General features: G+C 36.7%; 1 long non-coding RNA gene across 1 annotated transcript; it reads left to right on the top strand.

The window, feature by feature from the left end:
* The first annotated feature begins 264 nt into the window (after positions 1–264).
* On the top strand, positions 265–15,344 carry LOC129789174 (uncharacterized). The gene is made up of 3 exons (XR_008750431.1): positions 265–894; positions 3,024–3,259; positions 15,117–15,344. It is a non-coding gene; the product is annotated as an uncharacterized LOC129789174 (long non-coding RNA).
* The last annotated feature ends 5,024 nt before the right edge of the window (positions 15,345–20,368 follow it).

Raw genomic sequence — 20,368 nt, 5'->3', positions numbered from 1 at the left:
CTGTATTATGTATGTAGTTCATGCGGTACACTACATTACATAAATAATTTTTTTTCATTAACATTATGATCGATTTATGAGCATATTGTATTGTATTGGGAAAAATTAGCAAAACCAGTGGGATATTCAAGTTTTCAATTCTCAACTGAATTTTTTAAATTTTCTTAATTGAAAAAGTATTTCCGAAAGCGTAATTTCTTATATCGTGATTTCTTTCCATGACTAGAGTAAATCAGAGAATAAATTTTAGTTTTTTTTAGTGTACCGACCCTACTAACACTAGGAAAATCTTCTCACTGGGTCCCTCTCTCATGCCCAGAGTCTCTCACCTGGAACACGACGCACGTCTCTTTCTGCCCCACCATTAGCGTCCAATGCATCCCTCCCTGTTCTGCTGAAATCGCTCTCTCACTGTCTGTCTCTTGCTGATGAGTTCCGGTGAATTTTGAGCGAATAGAAGACGAAGAGGAGATAAAACCCACACACACGCGCACCAGGTGAGGCCAGGTGAGAAAGAGAGTATGAGAGGGGAGATCCCCACACACACACACACACAAGAGCACATTCGGGCCAGGTGGAAATTATGAAGGAGCAGCAGCTTCATACGAAGTGGGATGATCGGTGGCGTCTCTCAGCAAATACAGACCATTTCCTTGACGTGGAAAATCTTCTTCCTCTGTGATTCACCCTTTTCAGCTGAAATCCGATGACTCTCTTCTTGGAGGAAGAGGTGAGAGAACGGAAGTTTAATGCGATCCCGCAGTATGAGCTGCACCATATGGCGTTGAGATATTGTTTCCCAGATCAATTGACAAGAAGTATCAGAGATATCGAGAGGATGTTGACACTCTCCGTGACCGGACGACGGTGAAATTATTTGCAGAAATATTTCAGGTAAATTAATAAGTCGTAAAAATATTTAAAATCTTTCTTAACGTTATTAACGTGTTCCTTGGTATGGGAAAAAATGAAACGATAATTTTTATTTTATTTTACCATTTCTATTATTTATCAGTGAAGACTGCAGTTGATGCAAATATAAAAAAAACGTTTTAATTTCTCAATGAATAATTTAAATTAGTTTGATTTTAGTAAAAATTTTTAAATCAAATCGGCCTAATATTTTTTTTATTGACTTCTGAATTTGTTAAAATCGAAGCAGATCTTTAAAAATTTACCTTTTTTTTCAAAAAGAGGTAGAAAATAACTTTTAAAGCCTACAAAATTGTATAAATTTTATAAAAATTCAAAATAAATAGAAAATTATTTTATTAGACCGATATTTCTTTATTTATTTAAATTATTTATTTAAATCGGTTGTTTGCCACCATTTTAGCTGTGATTAAAAACAAATAAAATTCTTTTTAAAAAGTCGTAACTTTTTATCTAACTCCAAGAAGAAAACTTTCCTGTTTTAAAAAATCAAAATTACATAACGCCGATTTTGAACACTTTTGGAATGGAAAATAAAGAATTTTCTTTTAGAATAATACACACGAGTGTGAAAAGCTCCAAATAGTCGAGGAAAAAGACTTCTCTTTATGATAATGATCTTTTGTTAATTTATTCAAATGAACCCCATCGATGGCAAAATGGAAAGACAATTCAAATGATATCCGGAAATGATTCTTCAACCTCACAATTCTCAATTCTCTATTTATTCCCGTTCTTCCTAATGAAATTCAGACCATTTGCGCACAAGTAAGCTTGAGTTCAAATGTCTCGGTTAAAGTTGACGCTGAGAATCTCAAATGAGTCCAACATGGGGGCTCTCGATGGAATTTGCGCTCTCTGTGGCGGCATGTGCTTTCTTTTGGAGATATCTTTTGGGCATGAAAATTGGTCTTTAATGGGCTTGAAGATGCTCTACCTACAAGGTTTATGTTGTAAATATAGATATTATGTATGTTGTGTAGAACTACCTGTTTTCTCATAACGGACTGCACTTGCTACTGATGTCTTTGGGTGTGGGACAAGAGGTGGAAAATTTCCCTCTGCTGGAGACGGGGCAGAGAGAAAAAGCATAGAGTTTCTCGGGTTTACAGCGAGGTGGTGAGGCTGAATAAGAGGCGAGATATACCTGTTTCAGAAATTCATTTTTTTTAAAATGTTTAAAGCGCCCTTGAGAAATTCCCATAAACATCTTTTCCGTGTTGAGAGGTGGCTTCAATATAGAGTTAAAGAGATGTTGAAAATTTGCAGGAGGAATTTTGTTTTAATATTTTTGTATGCAGTTGTTTTGAGGAATTTTACTTCAAAAAAGAAAAGAGATTAATTTGATGTCGCGAGTGAGGGCAAAATGTGTCATAGTTCTCAAATAAATTAAACAGCCCGAAATGAGAGATATCGAAGCAGTCTCAAAGGTAGCGATAAGAGTGAAAAATCTTGATTGGATTTTTTGTTGTCCCACACAAAGTATGAGCTCCGCTCTGGGAAGTCTCTCAAGGTGGGGGAGGCCCAGGTGAAGCCGTATGAGACAAGAAACAAATACCTCAAAAGATAATTGATCTGAAATGAAAAAAATCACTCAAATCATTTTCTATTTTGGAACACCACACACACACACACACTCAGTCCTTCGGACGAAAGAGGAAGAATTCGCTAGGCGAGATAATTTATTTGATTGATTTTCTCGATTTTTCAATCATATTTTTCTGTTCAACATCACACCATTTGATAAATTTCCTTTGACTAATTGACATGAGAGTGTGGAAAAAAAAAGATGAGACATCGTTGCTTTTTCTGCTGAAATACCTCTTTCTCGGCATTTTTCTTTGCCACATCGCTTATCAGAGGAGAGGCGCATGAATGTTTCAGCAAAAATACCATTTTCAACGTGCAAGAGCCGATTTCTGCTTCTCTTGCCTTTGATCACAATTTCTCGTGTAAATATTTCATTTTTTTTCAAATTTATATACCTTACAAACACACCAATGGCCCCAAATAAGAAGACACAGTGATAAGGTATGAAAAGCGTCGAACATCGCGCAGTGACAAAGACTCTTTCCGTTTTTTTTTTCCAGAGCGGTTGATAATATAACATCAACTCATCTGCCTCGCCCATCTTCCAAACGACACACAATGATAAGTTACTGATTGATGTCAGAGGAAGTGCTGTGTGATGTGATTTTAGCTGACTTATGAGGAGATTGAGGTGAAACTCCTGGACGCAGACTTGCTTCCTGAATGCCAATGAACTGAAATTGAATACTTGGACCGGAACTCTTTCTCACACAGGACTGAAAATCGTCCAAGAGAGGTAAGAAATTAATAATTAAAATAAGGATGTTATGTACGAACTATGTTTCGCTTTTATTTGAAAGCTTCATCAGGTGTCACAAACAAATAGAAAATAATGAAAATTTCCTGGAAACTTACGAAAAATTTCTTATTCTTATTGGTTAAACGATTAGGTCTTTTTGAATTTGAAATAGTGGTTAAAAAAAATCTTTTTACAAAAATTAATTTTTAGAATTCTAAATCATAAATAGTGCATAATGTCCTTTACTGACTGAGTCCTTATCATTTTTTGGTCTATTATATTTCCTAAATATATCCGCCCTCAATAGTCACAAACGCGGGGAAAATGAACACGAAGAACTTTTCTTGAAAAATTTATTTTCTAGATTTATATTCTCTAGATTCTTTCTATAAGATCTAAAAGTGCATTTTAAACTTTAAAAGGTGATAAATGAGGAAATGCAATCCAACATCTTCCCCTGCCTAGCTGTCAGCTCTTTTTTCTTATTTTTTTTTTCAAGAAAATTGCGAGATATTTCGTTTTGTTCATTCCTCTCCTGCACTTAACCATAAATTAACTTTAGTTTATGGTGCTTTTAGTGAACAAGCCAAGCTTCTTCGGCGCTCTTTTCTCAGGAGACTGAAGATGGCAAGAGGATGAAGAAAAAAATGCATCAAAATGAATTTGCATTTTTTTTGCTCAAACCACGACTTAATCAAATTGCAAATGGAAATTACTGACGATCCTCATTTGCAAATTCTGTGAAGGTAGAAGAGGAAAAAAAAGAGTGTGAATGTAAGATTGAGGTGATAATTATCGCATTTAGAAAGAGCACCTTGGCAAGTTCTTTTCAATTGAATACGAAGCAAAGTGGAGGGGGAAATTTTTCAGTCACTTTTGATTTTTTTTCCAACAAGTTGGAAAAGTTTTATAAAATTTATTCATTAGTTAATTGATTTTAAAGGTTTAGGAATTGATTATTTTGTTGATTGACGCGAAAATTAAATTTCCGGAGCTTTCGACATATAAGTAGTCAATTCTTCAATTACTGTGAGAAAATAATTATTTTCAGATAAGGAAATTAAAATTCTTAAGATTTCAAAGAGTTCCGAATGCTGTAACTTTCGTTAATCAGGAGAAAATATTCTTATTTTTTTGCATTTTTTGCTGACAAAACAGTTGAGACAATTCTCTTTATTCCCCTCAAGTTTATCTCGATAGTCAATGTTTTTTCATTGGGGGAGGGCGGGAGAGGCCTGGAGGGAGAAAAAATGTAAAATGTTTCATGGAAGAAGAGACAACTTTCCAAACATTATTGTGGTCATTGGGTTAAAGGTGAACGAGGTATACATATAATGTTGTTTTGGAAACCCGTTGGTTGTTCCCATAATCGCATTTTTTCCTGCGAAATCATCTTTTCCTTCCTCAATCTGCCTCATCTTCCATTGTCTCCACTTTCATCCCATTTTTTTTGTGAATCTCTCATGTCGTCTTAAGATCGAGTGGCATCCCTCCGAGTCAGCATACTTTGAGATAAGCTCATTTGACTTTTCGGCGGATGGGTCATCTGGTTGTGGTTGTGCTCAGTACCATTTATGTGCGAGATGTTCTCTAGAACGACAAACAATTCACATTAATTTGTTCATGAGGAGATTCATCTTTGAGCGTCTTCTTGGCATATCTCCTCTTACAGCAACTCGCTTCATATTTTATCGGCAACATCAAATCTTCACAAAGTGAGACGAGTCGAGGTGCTTCTTAATATTCACTAAATGTCTCATCTTTGCAGCAGCTCAAACTCTCGCACACAGTCTTTGGAGGCTTTTCTCTTCTAGGACTTTGTATTCTGCGCCACATTTCTCCGGGATGGTGCGTGCCTCTGTGGAGTATTGAGGAAATGACGACATCTTTCCCCCCTTCGGTGCCTCCCAGTGGTGGGTCAGGGGTCAAGAGAACGGTAGCAGTAACCTTTTCACACTCTCACACGAGGAGAACTTCTATGAGGTGGGAAGAAAAGAAAAAGAGGCAGCCACTTAATGGGCGAATGCGCGGGAAAATTTATTGGCTAAATTGGACGGAGGTGCCAACGAATGCGACATAGAAATTCTCGCGTGGATAGGCATTGATATGGAGATTTTTTAAATGGCACCAGGTGGTACATTATATTCCCTTTTCGTTTGGAGAAAACAATTGAAGGAAGAGCCAGATGACACCAAATCACCCCAAACACCTTTTGACACTCATTCCATTCCTTCCCGACTTTCTCAGCTCACACTCAGGCACACACGGAAGTTATCGAGGGATCCTCAATTGTTTTCCCTCAATTTCCTTGTTCTCTTCTTACCATATGATTTTCTCTCTCTTTCTCCTAAACGGTCATGCTTATACTCTTATGGTACAAACTGCGGGATCTCTGTGAGATTTTTCTCCCATGAACCCCATGGGTCAGTGCGATGAGGCAGCAAAAAGTGCTAAATACTTTTAATGGAACTAGTTTCATGTCTTTTGTAATATTTTCGGTTGGTTTTTATTTTTAAGTGTCTCCGCGACATGATTATCGCAATTGAGATTAAAACGTCTCATACATGGAGAACATCTTGGGAGCTTTCAACGTCTCAACTTTCTCAGCGACCTTTTCTCGCGCACGAGAAGAACAAGAAGCCACATACCAGCTTCAATTGGCAGCAATAACATTTTTTTTAATTTGATGACCTTGCTACTGTGTGAGGTACTCTGCTGAATTAAGAGATGCAGAAAGAAGATTATTAAGTATTAAAAGCCTAAAATATATTCAAGAGAAAATCTGTTAGATTTAATATTTTTTATTGAGAAAAGTATTCTTAACAAATCGATTTTTAATAAGTATTTAATTTAAAATTTAATTCCTAATTTTTTTCCTAACATTCTCAATTCTCAACCTAAATAAGACTGCAGACATATCCTCTACCAAAACGTCACTGGAAAATGCAAAAATGACCTTATTTTCAATTTTTCCCCTAATTTTTTTTAACAGAAGCACTTCAAAAGAAAATCAACCACGTATAAGAAGAAGCTTCAATAAAATTTACTTATAAATTCTCCTCATCAATCATCGTCGTTGTTGAAAATTAAATGGTGACTTTTAAAAAAGAAATCTTTCCTTTGACAAAACGTGACTGATGGTCCGTTCGTGCATCGGTTCAACTTCCTCAATTCTCAGTGTTCTTAAGAAATTAATAATAAAATGAATTTGCGCGCTGGGGCTTTTTGGATAAATCAGTTATATTGCAATTAAATGTGACACGTCTTCCGCGGCAATTGATGAATCTCACCTTTATGGGGAAGAACACCAAGCACAGTGTATAAAAGAAGAAACACCGGATGTGATTTTTACTATAATTTCTACGTGATGTGCGTCTAGAATTGAGCATCACAATTTCATTTGGAATTCTGTGCTGAAGCCAAGAGGATGATGGCTCTCAATTTCTTTCACACAATTCAGTCCTGCAGGTGAGAAAATTGTTCATTTAATGCGGCGATCATTGGATTGGAGGAAAAATATAAATAAAAAAAATAAAAAGATTGCGTTTCTTCAACTTCTCCATTGAGCGTTGATTGAAATGTATCGGAAATAATTTTCTTCACAGCAATAAACTTCATGATCGAATGATCTGCTTGCTTCCATTTTTGCCGTTTACATATCTTTTTATTTCGCTATGTTTCTTTTTTCGCTTGTCTTGCAAAATGTGCACCTATTGGCGATTTTTCAATCGATCATCGACTCCCTGTTTCACTCTCATTTGGATGAGTTGGTTGAGAAAGAGTTGATTGAATTTATTGCGTGTCTTGGGCAAAAATGAAATAAACTGTTTCACTCGCAAATTCCTCCAATTTTTTTTTATAAAAATTTTATTGCCTCTTCGGCGGGGGTGGGGAAGAGATGTGTATATGAGAAAATAATCAAAGTAGTGTGGGGGAGGCCTTCAACTCGTCAACTCTGCATTATGTGTGTACATATTTTTCTTCTTCACGCCACTTTGGGTGAGAGAGGAAAATTTTGTTCGATTTGAGTTTCTTCAACTCTTCAGACGGGGGCCACCAATCTCGATTTCAATGTTCCTCCATAAGCTCGTGATTTTTCTACACGCTTTCTCGCCCTCAATCTGCTGCAAAAGCTCATATTTCTCATCTGTGATGTTACCTGTTGATGAGTTTTGTGCCCGGTGGTGGGAGTATTTGTGGAAGTATCATAATAATAATATTTTTCTTTTATTATTTATTTGCCAACACTATGCAATATTGTGCGTGCACTTTTACGAGAAGTGCAATGATTTTTTTTCAACATTTATTTTACAAACTGCAATCTAATTTCCTTTTCATCGCACCTCTCAAAGTGTCTTCATCAGTTTTTTTCTCTTTTAATTTTCCTACCATGAATTTTCACTTTTTCCTGGCTATTAGATTACCTCCTCTTGTGAAATTATAATTTCAGTGTAATTTCGCGGAGATTTCATCAATATATAAACTCCCTCCTTGCAATTGATTTTAATCATAATGCTGCAACATAAGAAAATTTTCCAAGAGATTTCTCTATATGCCGCTCCAAGTGATTTCATTAAGCCCCATACAGATATAATTATAATGCTGCATTTAAATTTTATGCTCAGCCGTTTAATAAATCAAAAGTATTCTAAACTATAGGGGAAACTAACTTAAAAACGACCATATTAGGTTTTTTCGAACCCAAGGTGTGTTGTGGAAAATGAGGAAATTATCAAAATTATCATATAAATATTTGCTTTTAATCAAACAAAAAATAACTTGATCATTTAGAACATTTTACCGAACAAAAAGACTAATTTTCTGGACAAAAACTGAGATTGAAAGTAAAAGAGGGCTCTCGGAATATAACCACGCGAAGACCTATTTTACAAAAAAATGTGTTTTAAAAAATCTTAATATAAAAATCAAAACAAGCGTGATCTTGGTTGGAAAATAAAAGATTTTCCTCAACATTGAGGTCATTATTGCAAATTTGTTTTTAAGAGCTTTCAAAACCAGGAATCTGGGTCAACTGAAAGAGAAAAAAAAACTTCAAAGAGAGATATTGCCGTGTCGTTGAATTACCATTAATTAAACTCATTGCGATTGCATTGAAAGTGCAAAAAAGAATCTGAACAGTCGCAATTTTCCATCAAAATTGTGTCTCCCTATCAGGGGCGAATCCCCGTTTTTTTGCAGCTATTTGTGATTTTCTTAGAGCACACACCCGCGAGCTCAGTGAGAACGCAAGAAGACAGCAAAAAAAGCACAAATGAGAATAAATATAAAAAGACAACCTGGCGAGTTAAATGGTTTGTAATTATTTTCAACTGTTTTTCGCCTTATCGGGTGCGCGATGTTCGGGTTGAAAAACGTGTCTTTATCACCTCTAAACTAATTACATGACAATTGTTTGGAAAATGAAATATAAATTAGTGCCCCTCCACCCCCTGTGTGCCACCGCTGGGGGGCGACTTGCCATGGAAGGTGTCCCATTGTGTATCCACCTTTTATCGCCGTGCTACATTTTTTTCTGTGCTCTTCTCTCACTCCCGCACGCAGAAGACCATCCGCCGAAGAAGTGCTGAACCTCAACAATTGCCGATGACGCGCCGTGTAACTTCCTTTGGGGCCACAAATTGATAAAAAAGGGGCTGCCTGACAAAAATATATAAGCTATGTATATGTATGGTGGGAGATATATGAGGTGAAAAGAACGAGAAAATTTTCAACGTGGATTTTGAGCGTGTGACGCGGTGCTCCCATTTGCACCACACCGGCTGTCGCGTCTCCTGCTGCCACCACAATCATAGCTCCATGACTTATTGGGTGTTGGGACTCTGGGAAATTTTATATGCGACCGAACCTCTTCAGCACAAAAGGCCCACTATCAAAAGGAGGCAGTTGTGGCGGAAGGGGGTGCGCAGTCAATAACCTCTCGTCGCAAATGCAAATGCGAAAAGAAAAATTTGAAGATCATTTTTTTTAAGGAAAATGTTGGCGCAACTTTGTTGAAGAAAAATAATGTTAAATTAAAAATGAGATTTCGATGACAAACGAAGGTGAGTAAAAATTGCTCAAAAGGCGCTCTCACCTGGCAATAGCACAAGCGCACAAGTGTTCCGCTGTGAGAAAAAGGAGGACAGTGTGGCAAAAATCCTTGAACGATTAAATAAATCAAGTGAAGCAAATCACACACCTCTCTCGGATATTCCCATTCATCCATAACAAATTAATGCACAATCCATGTGCGCAGAAGTTTCCCTCTGATTTTTATCACAAGACCTCCCCACCCCAGTTGGGTATTTGTGTGTTGAAAAAACCAAGTAGAAAATTTAATTAATTGAAGAAGAAGCTTAAAAAAATGAAAGTGAATATTGAACACAGAAGCGCGAACATTGAACGCATTTGAGGTTGGTGCTTGACTTCTTTTTTTTTCCAGCGTGATGCTTCGATGATCTGCAACGTCTGCGAGCTCTTCCCCCACGCAATCTCGCACCAATTTTCGCGACTCTCAGATCACCTCAATTTTCGAGGATTTTTACGTAAATCTCTTTTTATTAAAAATAATTTGTGCGCTGTTACGCAACTTTTTGAATTTTTATGACTAATTTTCACAGAAAAAATCAAATTCAAATATTCATCTGAATTTTGAGTAAGTTATCAAACATTTGCCGCAATATTTCAGCTTGTATTTTGATATATTGAATATGAAGAGTAATTTGAAAGAAATAATATAAAAAAATTTTTCGGGATCTAAAAGATGATTTCCAGAAGAAGATTTTAGGATAAATTTTGAGATTTTAGTCCGCAAATTTTTTAAACTACAGAAATTTGCAAAATATCATCATTGCTTTCATTGAAGTTTTCTATTTTCCACCATTTTAATCACCTTGGATAAAGATTTTCATCTAAAAATTCCCGAGAGATTCATAAATTTAAGTAGCAAAGCTTCAATGCAATTGAACGAGTAGAGCTCTTTTAATCTTATCAGCAAATGTGCATTGATAAGAGAGTTTCAATTTCAATTCGACTAATCATAATAACAACACCTACTTGACGCGAAGATACGACGATTTCCTGTAAATCATCTCATACACGAGAACTTCCTTAATTTCATCACCTCATGCGACATCTCAAGTTCTCAATAAATTTATTTATTGCAAAAATAGAGCTTTCTCAGGTTCCCCTAAAATTCGGACTTTGAGGTTGTTTTCTTTCTCTGTATTCTTTGTGCATAAGAGCGCAGTTTGATGTGCTAAATTAATCGCGATGCATCGGCATTTAAAACAAAATTATTCATACAAAACAACTAAAAGAATTATATAGAAAACAAGTGGAAATACATACCTAGATATATATACATATATATGAAGAAGGTTTCGTTTTCAGTTTCGTTCTCATTTTCCCTTTTTAATTTTTTTTCTCCATCTATTTTGCCGTTTGCGTGGCTTTGTTTCAAATCGCACACACATATTTAATTAGCGCAGATGGGGAATAGCCATTACCATGACGAAAAGATTTGTTAATACGCCGGAGTACATTTATGCGAAAAGAAGACTTTGAGCCAACACTGCATATTTCCTCCATGTCTTCTTCTGTGCAATATGTTTTTTTTTTCATTCATTTTGCTGCGTTGCACTCAATTTCCAATCGTGCTAATCAATCATCGTTTCTTGGACTAGATTCTCTTTTTTTTTTCATTCAAACACAACACACCCAAAGCCTTCAATTTGCCCGTCTTTGCAGTCGATTTTTCCTTGAAATTCTTTTCAATTCTTGTTCACCTGATAAGCGACAAACTCTGCCAGTTTCACTCTTGTGCTACTTTTTTTTTCAATTGGAAAATACATAGCTCCACATCCCGTCCTGGAAATCCCAAGTATTTCCCCAGATTTTTCCCGAGAAATCAATATTGATGTTTCTTTTTCAAACATTGTGCTTTTCCTGTGGAAATTTTGCAATTTTTCAATCAGCAGAAATTAGTAGGAAAATGTGAAAATGATCGACAATAAGTTAAATGAAAAATTCTTATTGATTAAATGGAGATTCTTGGAAATAAAAAAAATTTAGTAGCCCAGATTTCTCGCCTGATGAAAAATCTCCCTTTCGCGCTTACTCCGGCACTTGATTATACTCTCATTTGAAATTACTTATTAAAACTTTTGCGCCTCCCCACAGTCATTGCAGATTTTAAAATCGAAAGTGTTTTTACTTCAACCATTCCATAATCTCACCTTTTTTTACGTAATGCTCATCATTTTATCATGTATACAGAGCAAAAGACGAAGAAAAAAAGCAAACAAACTGCGCGAGAGTACTGAAAAGGCATTGCAATTTAATTCAATAATAATTTTCTCGTTGGGTTTATTAACACCATCTCCTCTCATGTGGAGACTACTCATATATCTCTCCTCCTCCCATGAGGAGGCTCTTGCACAATCTTTTTGCTGCCCTCACTATGATCTCCAATTATTTTTCACAATATTATGTTGAACAGAAAAAAAATCCCGTGGCAAGAGTCCGATCGAAGATTTCTTTTGGAGCATTAAATTGCGTCTATCGGACAAAAATCTCCTCGAGCAAAGTTGCGCGAAACTCATTTTACATTATGGAAAGAAAAATCTCTCCCTGCACTTTTTCTCATATTTCCATGGGTGCTGCTGCTGCTGCAAAATTTCCACCGCAACATCCAGGATGACACGTTTGTAGCTCTGTGTGAATGTGAGACAATTTGCATGGAAAGACGCGACTTTTTTTTTTGGATGCGACCTTTTGTTTGATTGTTTCGGTATATGGAAGAGAGGTCATCTCATGCATGAAGAACTCCCAAAAAGATGCCGTCATTTCTGCACAGTCAGACAGAGCACCTGATAGGGGCAAATCACTTCATGGTAGTTGGGCCTCTACTGGCGACACACAGTTAAATGCTATCTTTGTACGAAAAGAGATTTTATGGTGGCAATTGAGGTGACAAAAGTCAATGTGGGGGTTGTAAAAAATATATCTTCTTTTTTTTTCATGAATATTTTCTTCCAAAAGAGGATGTGACTCAAGCTTCTCAAGCCTGCGAGGAGGATTTTTCTGTGAGACCTTGACTTGGTGCAAGTATTCAATTTTTACAGAACCAAAAGAATGTTTTGAAACATTTTTCAGAGCGTCGTCTGGGGTTTTTTTTTGTAAAGGAAATTATTGTTAAAAAAATGTCCTTCTAAAACATATAGCAGTAACTTCAACACTAAGAGATCTCTGATGAAAAAATTTTAAGAGAATGACAAAATCATAACGTTAAGACAGAGAGAGGAGAAGAATAATCTCAACGCGGTTTCTTCGCGACTCATCATCGTGATCGACGAGAAGGGAAGGTGATTAGAGACAACACACTCAGACAAGAGAACAATGCCATCATCTAAGGTTAATGCAAAACTTATTCCTCACCGTTTTAAATTTCTTTCAGGTACGGCGCGAAGAAATTCTCTAACATGCCTCAGGTAAGGGATGATGCAGAATGAGCTAAAGAAAAGGGTCCCATGAGAACCGAATGGCCGGAGAAGGGACTTTCTGTGGAAGAGCGGACCAACAGAGCATCCTTCATGAGAATTCATCCTGTTTGTGACCTTCAATTCAGCATAAATGGTGTCCTCTACCATGGTCCATAGAGATCCCTCACTCCCTGCTTTTCCCCTCATACACAATACGGAAGACATGGAGTGTCTGTGGCAAAAAGGGTTTTCCAGATGCAGCATTGTCTGTATGCGCATCCCAAAAGGTCCTCTCCGAAAGGGATTTCTCTACGGGTGAGTGGTCCGGGCAAAAAAAAAACGAAGATATTTTGATGATTTATGGCCATCACTAATGGTTCTGTGTGAACACATTTGAGGGACATTGCATCACAATGTCCCGCCAGAGAAATACATACATATTAAGGAAATAAATATTCAAATTTATTTCCGCTGCTATGGATCCTCATGAGCAGGATCACAAATGGTGAGATGGCAAATTATATTATAAAAAAAAAAAATAATTCAAAAAGGGAGAATTCCTATCTTTCAGTGATGATCTCTCGTTTCTCTTCATCCCAACGTCCTTTTTGAGCTTCCCATCCTTGCTTTCATAAGAGCAGGCATCAGAGGGTGGGCCAATGAAAAAAAAAAAACTCCAAAGTAACAACCGTGAAAAGGTCATTGAATTGTGCCTTTCTGTGTGCTCTATGGACCGTGTCTGCGTATAACAAAAATTTCATCTCACTAAAGGTCAAATATTTGCCTGTTTGTATTTGAGGGTGTGTGTTCCGTGTTTGCTAACAATTTCTTCCTGCATTTTTCATCCTCATGTGCAGTTTATTTTTCAACCAGAAGATGATGAAAGGCTAACAATGCCACCTCTCTCCCTGAAACTCTCGCCACTTTTTTTGCCAACATGATAAACAACCACTCAGAGGGTGGCAAAGTACAATATGCTTAAAATGCGATGGGGAAGGAGAGTGCCAATTGAACTGAAAATTTTTACTGAAGGCAATGAAAAATTTTAAATATTTTTTTCTCTTTAGAAAACTCACAAAATGTCAAAAAAAAAATGAAAAAATGCATGAATAGGAACAAATTTGTTTATTTATTTTTTAAATATAAACTGGAAGAATTTTACTAACTATTTTATTACTATTGCCTTTGAATGAACTTTCAAAGTCACATAAATTAGCAAATACAAGATATTGGATTAAATTTTCACCATTTCACGAAAGTTTTAATAGGTGTTGAATTATTCATTCAATTCAATAGGTTTTAAAAGTTCAATCACCCCTCTCTGTAATGTACGCCCTGACTTTTAACTTCATCACACTAAATTGATCTATTTATCTGCTCATCTCAATTTAATTTGCCTCTTCTTATCCCATGAAAAGTCACAAAAGAGGGTGAACTGAAAACACAATTTCCACATTGAAAAACATCCCTCTGTGTGGGGTGTAGATTTGATATTTTCTAAAAACGAGAGGGTGCTTCCACCCCACCCAATTACACCACATTTTAATCCTCATCACGATGCCTAATGGATGTTAATTTCCCGAGCAATTTCTCCGCATAATTCCCCATATGTTTTTACTTCTCTTCGATAATTGTGAATTAATTGATGAACTTTTCCCTGCACTCTTTGGCTGATTGCGTGATGAATTGGTAATTTTCATATTCAGACAAATTATTATATTTTATTCATTTCCTGAGAGATGCCTCTTTTTTTTGCAGAGCCGACAGTTTTTTTTTTCATTTTGATAATTTCCCAACTAAGGAAGAAAATTTCACTGCAGTTTGCATTGCGGTCGGGGAATGAAGTGATTATCTCTAAAGTGGAGCTTAAAGAGAGTAAGATTATCGTTGTGAGCTTAACGCGATAAATGCTCAAAAATATATGTTCTTACTCTGTTGATCTTATCTTGCGGCAATTTGTGATGTCACATTTCTTGAAATATTCATTTTTTACCACTTAAAGGCAATGCTCGAACGGCAAAAATTAATTTCTTTGGGGCCCTTTGGCGGTAGGAAAATTTAGCAGAAAATATATTTCAGCTTCTTTCATCATTAAGAGCTGTCATCATTTAACTCATCTTTTGTAGAACAAAAAGTTTTTGGAAATTCTGGAAATTTTGGAAATATCGAGAAGATCCTGAAATCCAAAATTAAATCTATTTTTATCAAATTTATTTATACAAAGAAAATTTTATTTATTTCAGTTAATTTCTCTAACTTGGATCTTAGCAGATTTCCGAAGAAAATTAGACCTATTTAAAATTAATATTTTTTAAATTCGTGTGAGAAAAGCATTAAAAATAAATTCTTTAATTTTTCTTCTATTTCAACAGCTCCCCGTTGAGAGTTTAAGGAGAGACCTTTAGCCTATTTGTGCATTTGCTCTGGAAGAACTACGATCTGACTGAGAACGACCCCTGAGAGAAACTTCTTAATGCGGATGAGTGTTGTCCGGCCTGGAGGGTAGACTAATAGCCCCTTGGATTGGGTCATTCCATGTCCAATTATATTTATATGTGTGTAAAATACCATGTATATCAGGGTGATAGGTAAATAGAGAAGGTCTCTGGCAGCAGCAGCACACACAAAAAAGTCCTCCCTTCTCACGATGAATCAAAAAAGGAAAACCCAAAAGGAATGTTGGTAAGAAAAAAAGAGAGAAGACTGGCAAACAGAGGGGTGCTCCTTTCTGCAATTTTCGGGTTTGCATATTAATTAGGGGCCAGGAAGGGGTTGTATTATGTGTGTGGTACATGAGTAGGAAACTGACCCATGGTCAAATGTAGTTCTAAAGAATTTATACTCACTGACCCATTCGCAGGTAGCTGGGACCAGGAGTAATTTATTATTCTCAATGGGGATTTGTGCTCTACTCAATCTCTCTCTCACTGCCAAAATGCCAAAAGGGATGAGAGGTCACGCTGGGGGTCAAAGGGTTGGGTCTTCCATTGAAAGCGCACGGCAAATTAAAATTAGGGTGAAATGAAATATCCGGATGCTAGGATGTGTGTGAGATGGACTGACCATCTTTGCGCGCAAAGAAAGCTGGACATTGCGCAATCTCCTCCAGGTAAGTTTTCCATTCAGGGAATTAACAATTAAAAACCCTCGGTCCAAAATAGGTCCCAAAGAAGGATTTCTTGGCCATCGCGAATGAAAATTCTACCTGCGATCTGTGGGAATTCAATTGTGATTACAAAATGCAACAAATTTTAATGGGTTAGACCCATTTTTATGTAAACTTTATGTGAATAGTTACGATGAAAACATTATGACGGTTTGCCTTCGTTTCAGGCACACACACAGATCCTCTGGTATGGATCCCAGATGGCATAAAGAGAGAGCGAGTGAGCAAGAGAGTCCTTATTAAAGAGCGTCTAAGGAAAGGTGCAATATGAGAAACTTGGTATCTACCTGGAATTTAATTGAAACTCATAGGCGCGAATATTTGCCCAGGTTCGTTTTTATTCTTCGTGGTAGTTGTACCCCAAAGATGGGTGTTTGAAGAATTGACCAAGTTTCTATTAAAAGTCGAGCAACGGATTTTTTGGGTTCTCTTGGTCAAGAAACGGTCATCTTTTTTCTCGGGCAGTTTTTTTTGCGGTGTGGTCAAGACAAAAAGGCAAATCCCGTGAAGGATTGTCGCTGGAAAAATGACCTGGAAAGCGTCCTTTGGGAGACAACAGAAATGAGATCAGTAACGGAAAATGCAGACCAGTGTCCAGGTGAGAGATTTCTTTATGAAACATGCATATAAAATGCTGTTATATATATACATAAAAATTGAGAGCAGTCTAACGAACTATATGTAGTATCCTAAGAACTTGTCTACCGTCTCAGCGATCCCTGTAACGGTCATCGACCAAGAGACGCAGCATATTAATCCACCCAAAAAAGAATTGAAGAAGAAACTTAAAAAAAGGAAAAAAAAGAAAAGGTTACGGAGGTCGTTGCCAGATGCTCAAGAGTTTTGGATGAGGGGGAGAATAAGTGGCGCAATGTCTACGCGCGTATCTTCTATTCCGTCAATTTTTTTTAACTTTATTCTTTCATTCCTCGCGTATTGACCTTATGGCGTCCTACTGTACACGCAGATAAGACACTTTTCCCGCCAAATTTTCTCACTCAACAATGCAATTCTTTATGCTGGGAGACGAAGGTGAGCGAACAGGAGGAGAGAAAATAATCATTTTTTCTGCATTTTGTGGGGTGATTGATTCAATGTGCTTCAGTGAACTCACAACACCACACCGCACTACTGAACGCGCCCCCTAAAAGTGGACGACAACAGAGTTGAGAATTCTTATAATGTTAGAATTTGGGGAGTTAGTATTTCTTGTGAAAAATAATAATTTAAAATGAATTACTGAAATAGTAGAAATGAGTAAAGGAAAAGATTAATCTAAAATTCTTTCTGATTATTTTTTCTAATGTAATTTTCTACAGAAGTTAAAACGCTGTGTACAAGGCGTCTCTATTAGAAGAGCCTCAAAAATGGTTTAAAAAAATTTAAAAAGGGAATTCAGTTCAAGTCCTTAAAATTCCAAACTATTTAATACAACTCTAATTTATATATTGTGAATAAGATGCCATGTAGCCCGCGCACGTGTGTGTGAATCGGAGGGTGTCTTTCGGGACGTTGTGTTGTATCTCACCCGCTACACCTGTCTCCTCTCTTATATATCGTTACTTCCGGCTGTTGACCGAAAGGCGCGCAGACTGCGAGAGAAAACGAAGAAATAAATCGTCCACTGTTGATGATTAAATGAATCCATCGAGACGGACTCCTCCACAAATACCAATGAAGGAAAATCGCTGGGAAATCTGTCTGAGAGTTTTCATGTGGGGTAAATGAAAAGTGTCCGATGTGAGAGAGTGGATGAAAGTGGTGAAGAAAATCAATAAAATACCTGCCAGGTGCGAGAGTCTGGCTCACAGCCATTTGGGGTGCTTTTGTGCACAAAGGGCGAGTAACTCGCGAGTGCGACCATGCAGGCAATTTTTCACCCTCTCCAACTAAGAATTGTAGATGAGAATGAAAAACGGTGGGATAGAGTGGCGAGAAAACTTACAAATGGCATGGAGGTGGAGGAGATCAATTGCGTTCTTATATATACCTGTGCAAGAAGGTACCATTGCCACCATCACAGCAAGGAGACGATGTTTGAGCTTGTGAGTGGTTGTATGGCGCAAAAATTCAGAGAGCGAGGAGTAATTAAGGCTCCTCAGACGTGAGATTCTTATCTGCCCTCCTTTGGACTCTCACTCACCTGGATGGCATGAACCAACGACAGGGTGATGTTGTATAATAATATTTCTCTCGAAAAGGGAGATGCTTCTGCGGTGTATACTCCTGCCATTTACCATGGCGTCATCTTGGTCATTTGGGGTGATTTTCCTGTCTGGTGGGTGATGGGAAAAATGTGACCAGGAGGTGGCTGGGATAACGCATTTGGCTGCGTTTTTGTCGGTCACCGTCACCATGGTATCCACAAAAACGAACACACAGCCGCAATTTCCGTGTGGACGTCGATGTGCTGAGTTTATCATTCAAATTTCCTCCCCCGCCATATATACAATCGCTACCCACCCTCTCGGCAATCCCAGGTGAGTCAGGCGGGATGATGAGGTAAAAGGTTTTTCCACCTCTTTCAAGCTCACTTGAGTGTGAAGTTTAGCATTGGCGGTGAGAGAGAGAGAGAAAGAGGGAAAATGTGGGTGGACGAGTTGAAGATTCCCTCAGCTCTGAAAGTCATGATTGCTGGAATGGGGTTTGGGGTTGAATCCACACCCCCATATATGGAGGGATGATTTCTCAAGGAAACAATATCGAGGGGAGAACTCATAAAATATTCACTTCCTCATGCCACCCTACTCCCATAAAAGACTTCTCAACACATTCTGCGGGAGAAGGGGGGAGGGAAACCCATCGATGGATGATGATGAGTATTTTCACAAGAAAACAGAGCAAATAGCAGGGAAAGCGTTCTTGCACGCGGAAGGGCTTTCTCTGGGTGACGGAGCTTTATCGATAGAAAAAGCCTTTGAGGCTCCTGTTGGTGCTGTTGTCATGACATCCACATTTTGCCCTCTTTCTCCCAACATCACGCACTAAATTCCTTTTCTTGTGATTTTTCATCCCCCCACAATACAGAATTTTCCCTTAAAGAAAATATATCAAGGGTGTCCCTCATCCCCATTCCGTTCCCTTTTTCATGCCGCCACAAAAAAGGACGAGGAATGACTTTGGAAGTTCTTAGGAATGTCGTTAAATATTTCCACAGAACTACTATATATATGTATACATAATAATACACGTAATACGTTTTTTGGTATCATCACACGATTTCACCTGAAATACGATGATGAAATAAAGTGGTCGATAAAAGGGAAGATATATTCATTTGGAAAATTAGTTTATTCTCTTTTTTTCGTCATGGGAAAATTTACAAAGTTTCTTTTAAGGGAAACTTTTTAAAAATTTAATATATTTTTTATAAATTATTTATTGATTGTTTTACTAGGATAGAGCGGATTTATGATTGTAGCATGTATAATATTGGAAATAGACAAGTCCTCAAACGATAAGAGATTTAAAAAAATACAGCAATATTAAACCAAAGAAATGTTCAAAGCAAAGAAAAAAAAAACGAAAGAAAGATATGCTCAAAATCTCATAAAATATTTTTTCTAGTCTAGTCTATTCGTCCCTGTATTCATTTCAAGCCAAAGTGAAGCATAGTTTTTAGGTATTAATGGCTAGCCAAAATAAAAAAAAGTGCGGTAATAAACTATGGATAACCTTCACCTCGATCGCGATCGTAACTTGCATAAGTTTGCCCACAAACAATAAGCCTCCCTCGCGCTATGTTCCCACAGAAGTCGCACAAGAATGGAGAAAAAATCATAATTTATGCAAATTACTTTTCTTCAATTGAAATGGAATATCTCGCCATTTCTTCCCGCTTCTTTTTTTTCCCTTGTATTTTTGTCTGCTCTTTGGCATTGACAATGAAAGTTTTTCCCATGTTAGGCTAATTTGTAAAATTTTATGTAAACACATTTTCATTAAAAAGGAACAAAACGAGTTATTAAAAAGTTTTTCATTATTTAGGATGTGAAAAAATCAATCAATGAACTGATTTAAATTTTTTATAAAGATCGTAAAGGTTCAATCAAGAAAAATCCTAATAAAATAGAAACTAAACGTTTTTATAAAAGAGATATTAATTAATTAAGCATAATAACAGTTAAACCCGTTTAAAAAATTAAAGTTTATTTGTAAATTTATTCGATTAAATAAGTTTTAGTAATGAAAAATGAAAAAAATGCTTTGTTCTAATCTAATTAATGTCTAATGAAGTCTAATTAATGACCTAATTCGTGTCCTAATTGTAGCGCATTTTCTTTAAGTCAAATACTCAGAAAAATTCTTTTTTAGGAATCAAAAAGAAACATAGTTAAACAAACGTTCTTGTTAAATATATTTTATACGATTTATCGGAAAATTAGATCTATTTTGAAAAATAGCAGCTAAGCTTAGCAATTTCTAGGGTAATTTGCTTTTTTTGTATGATCGAAAACA

Source organism: Lutzomyia longipalpis, chromosome 2 (assembly GCF_024334085.1).
Source record: "Lutzomyia longipalpis isolate SR_M1_2022 chromosome 2, ASM2433408v1".
In the NCBI taxonomy this organism is placed as follows: Eukaryota; Metazoa; Arthropoda; class Insecta; order Diptera; family Psychodidae; genus Lutzomyia; species Lutzomyia longipalpis.
The sequence above is the reverse complement of the archived record's forward strand: the minus strand, read 5'-3'. Positions and strand labels throughout refer to the sequence as shown.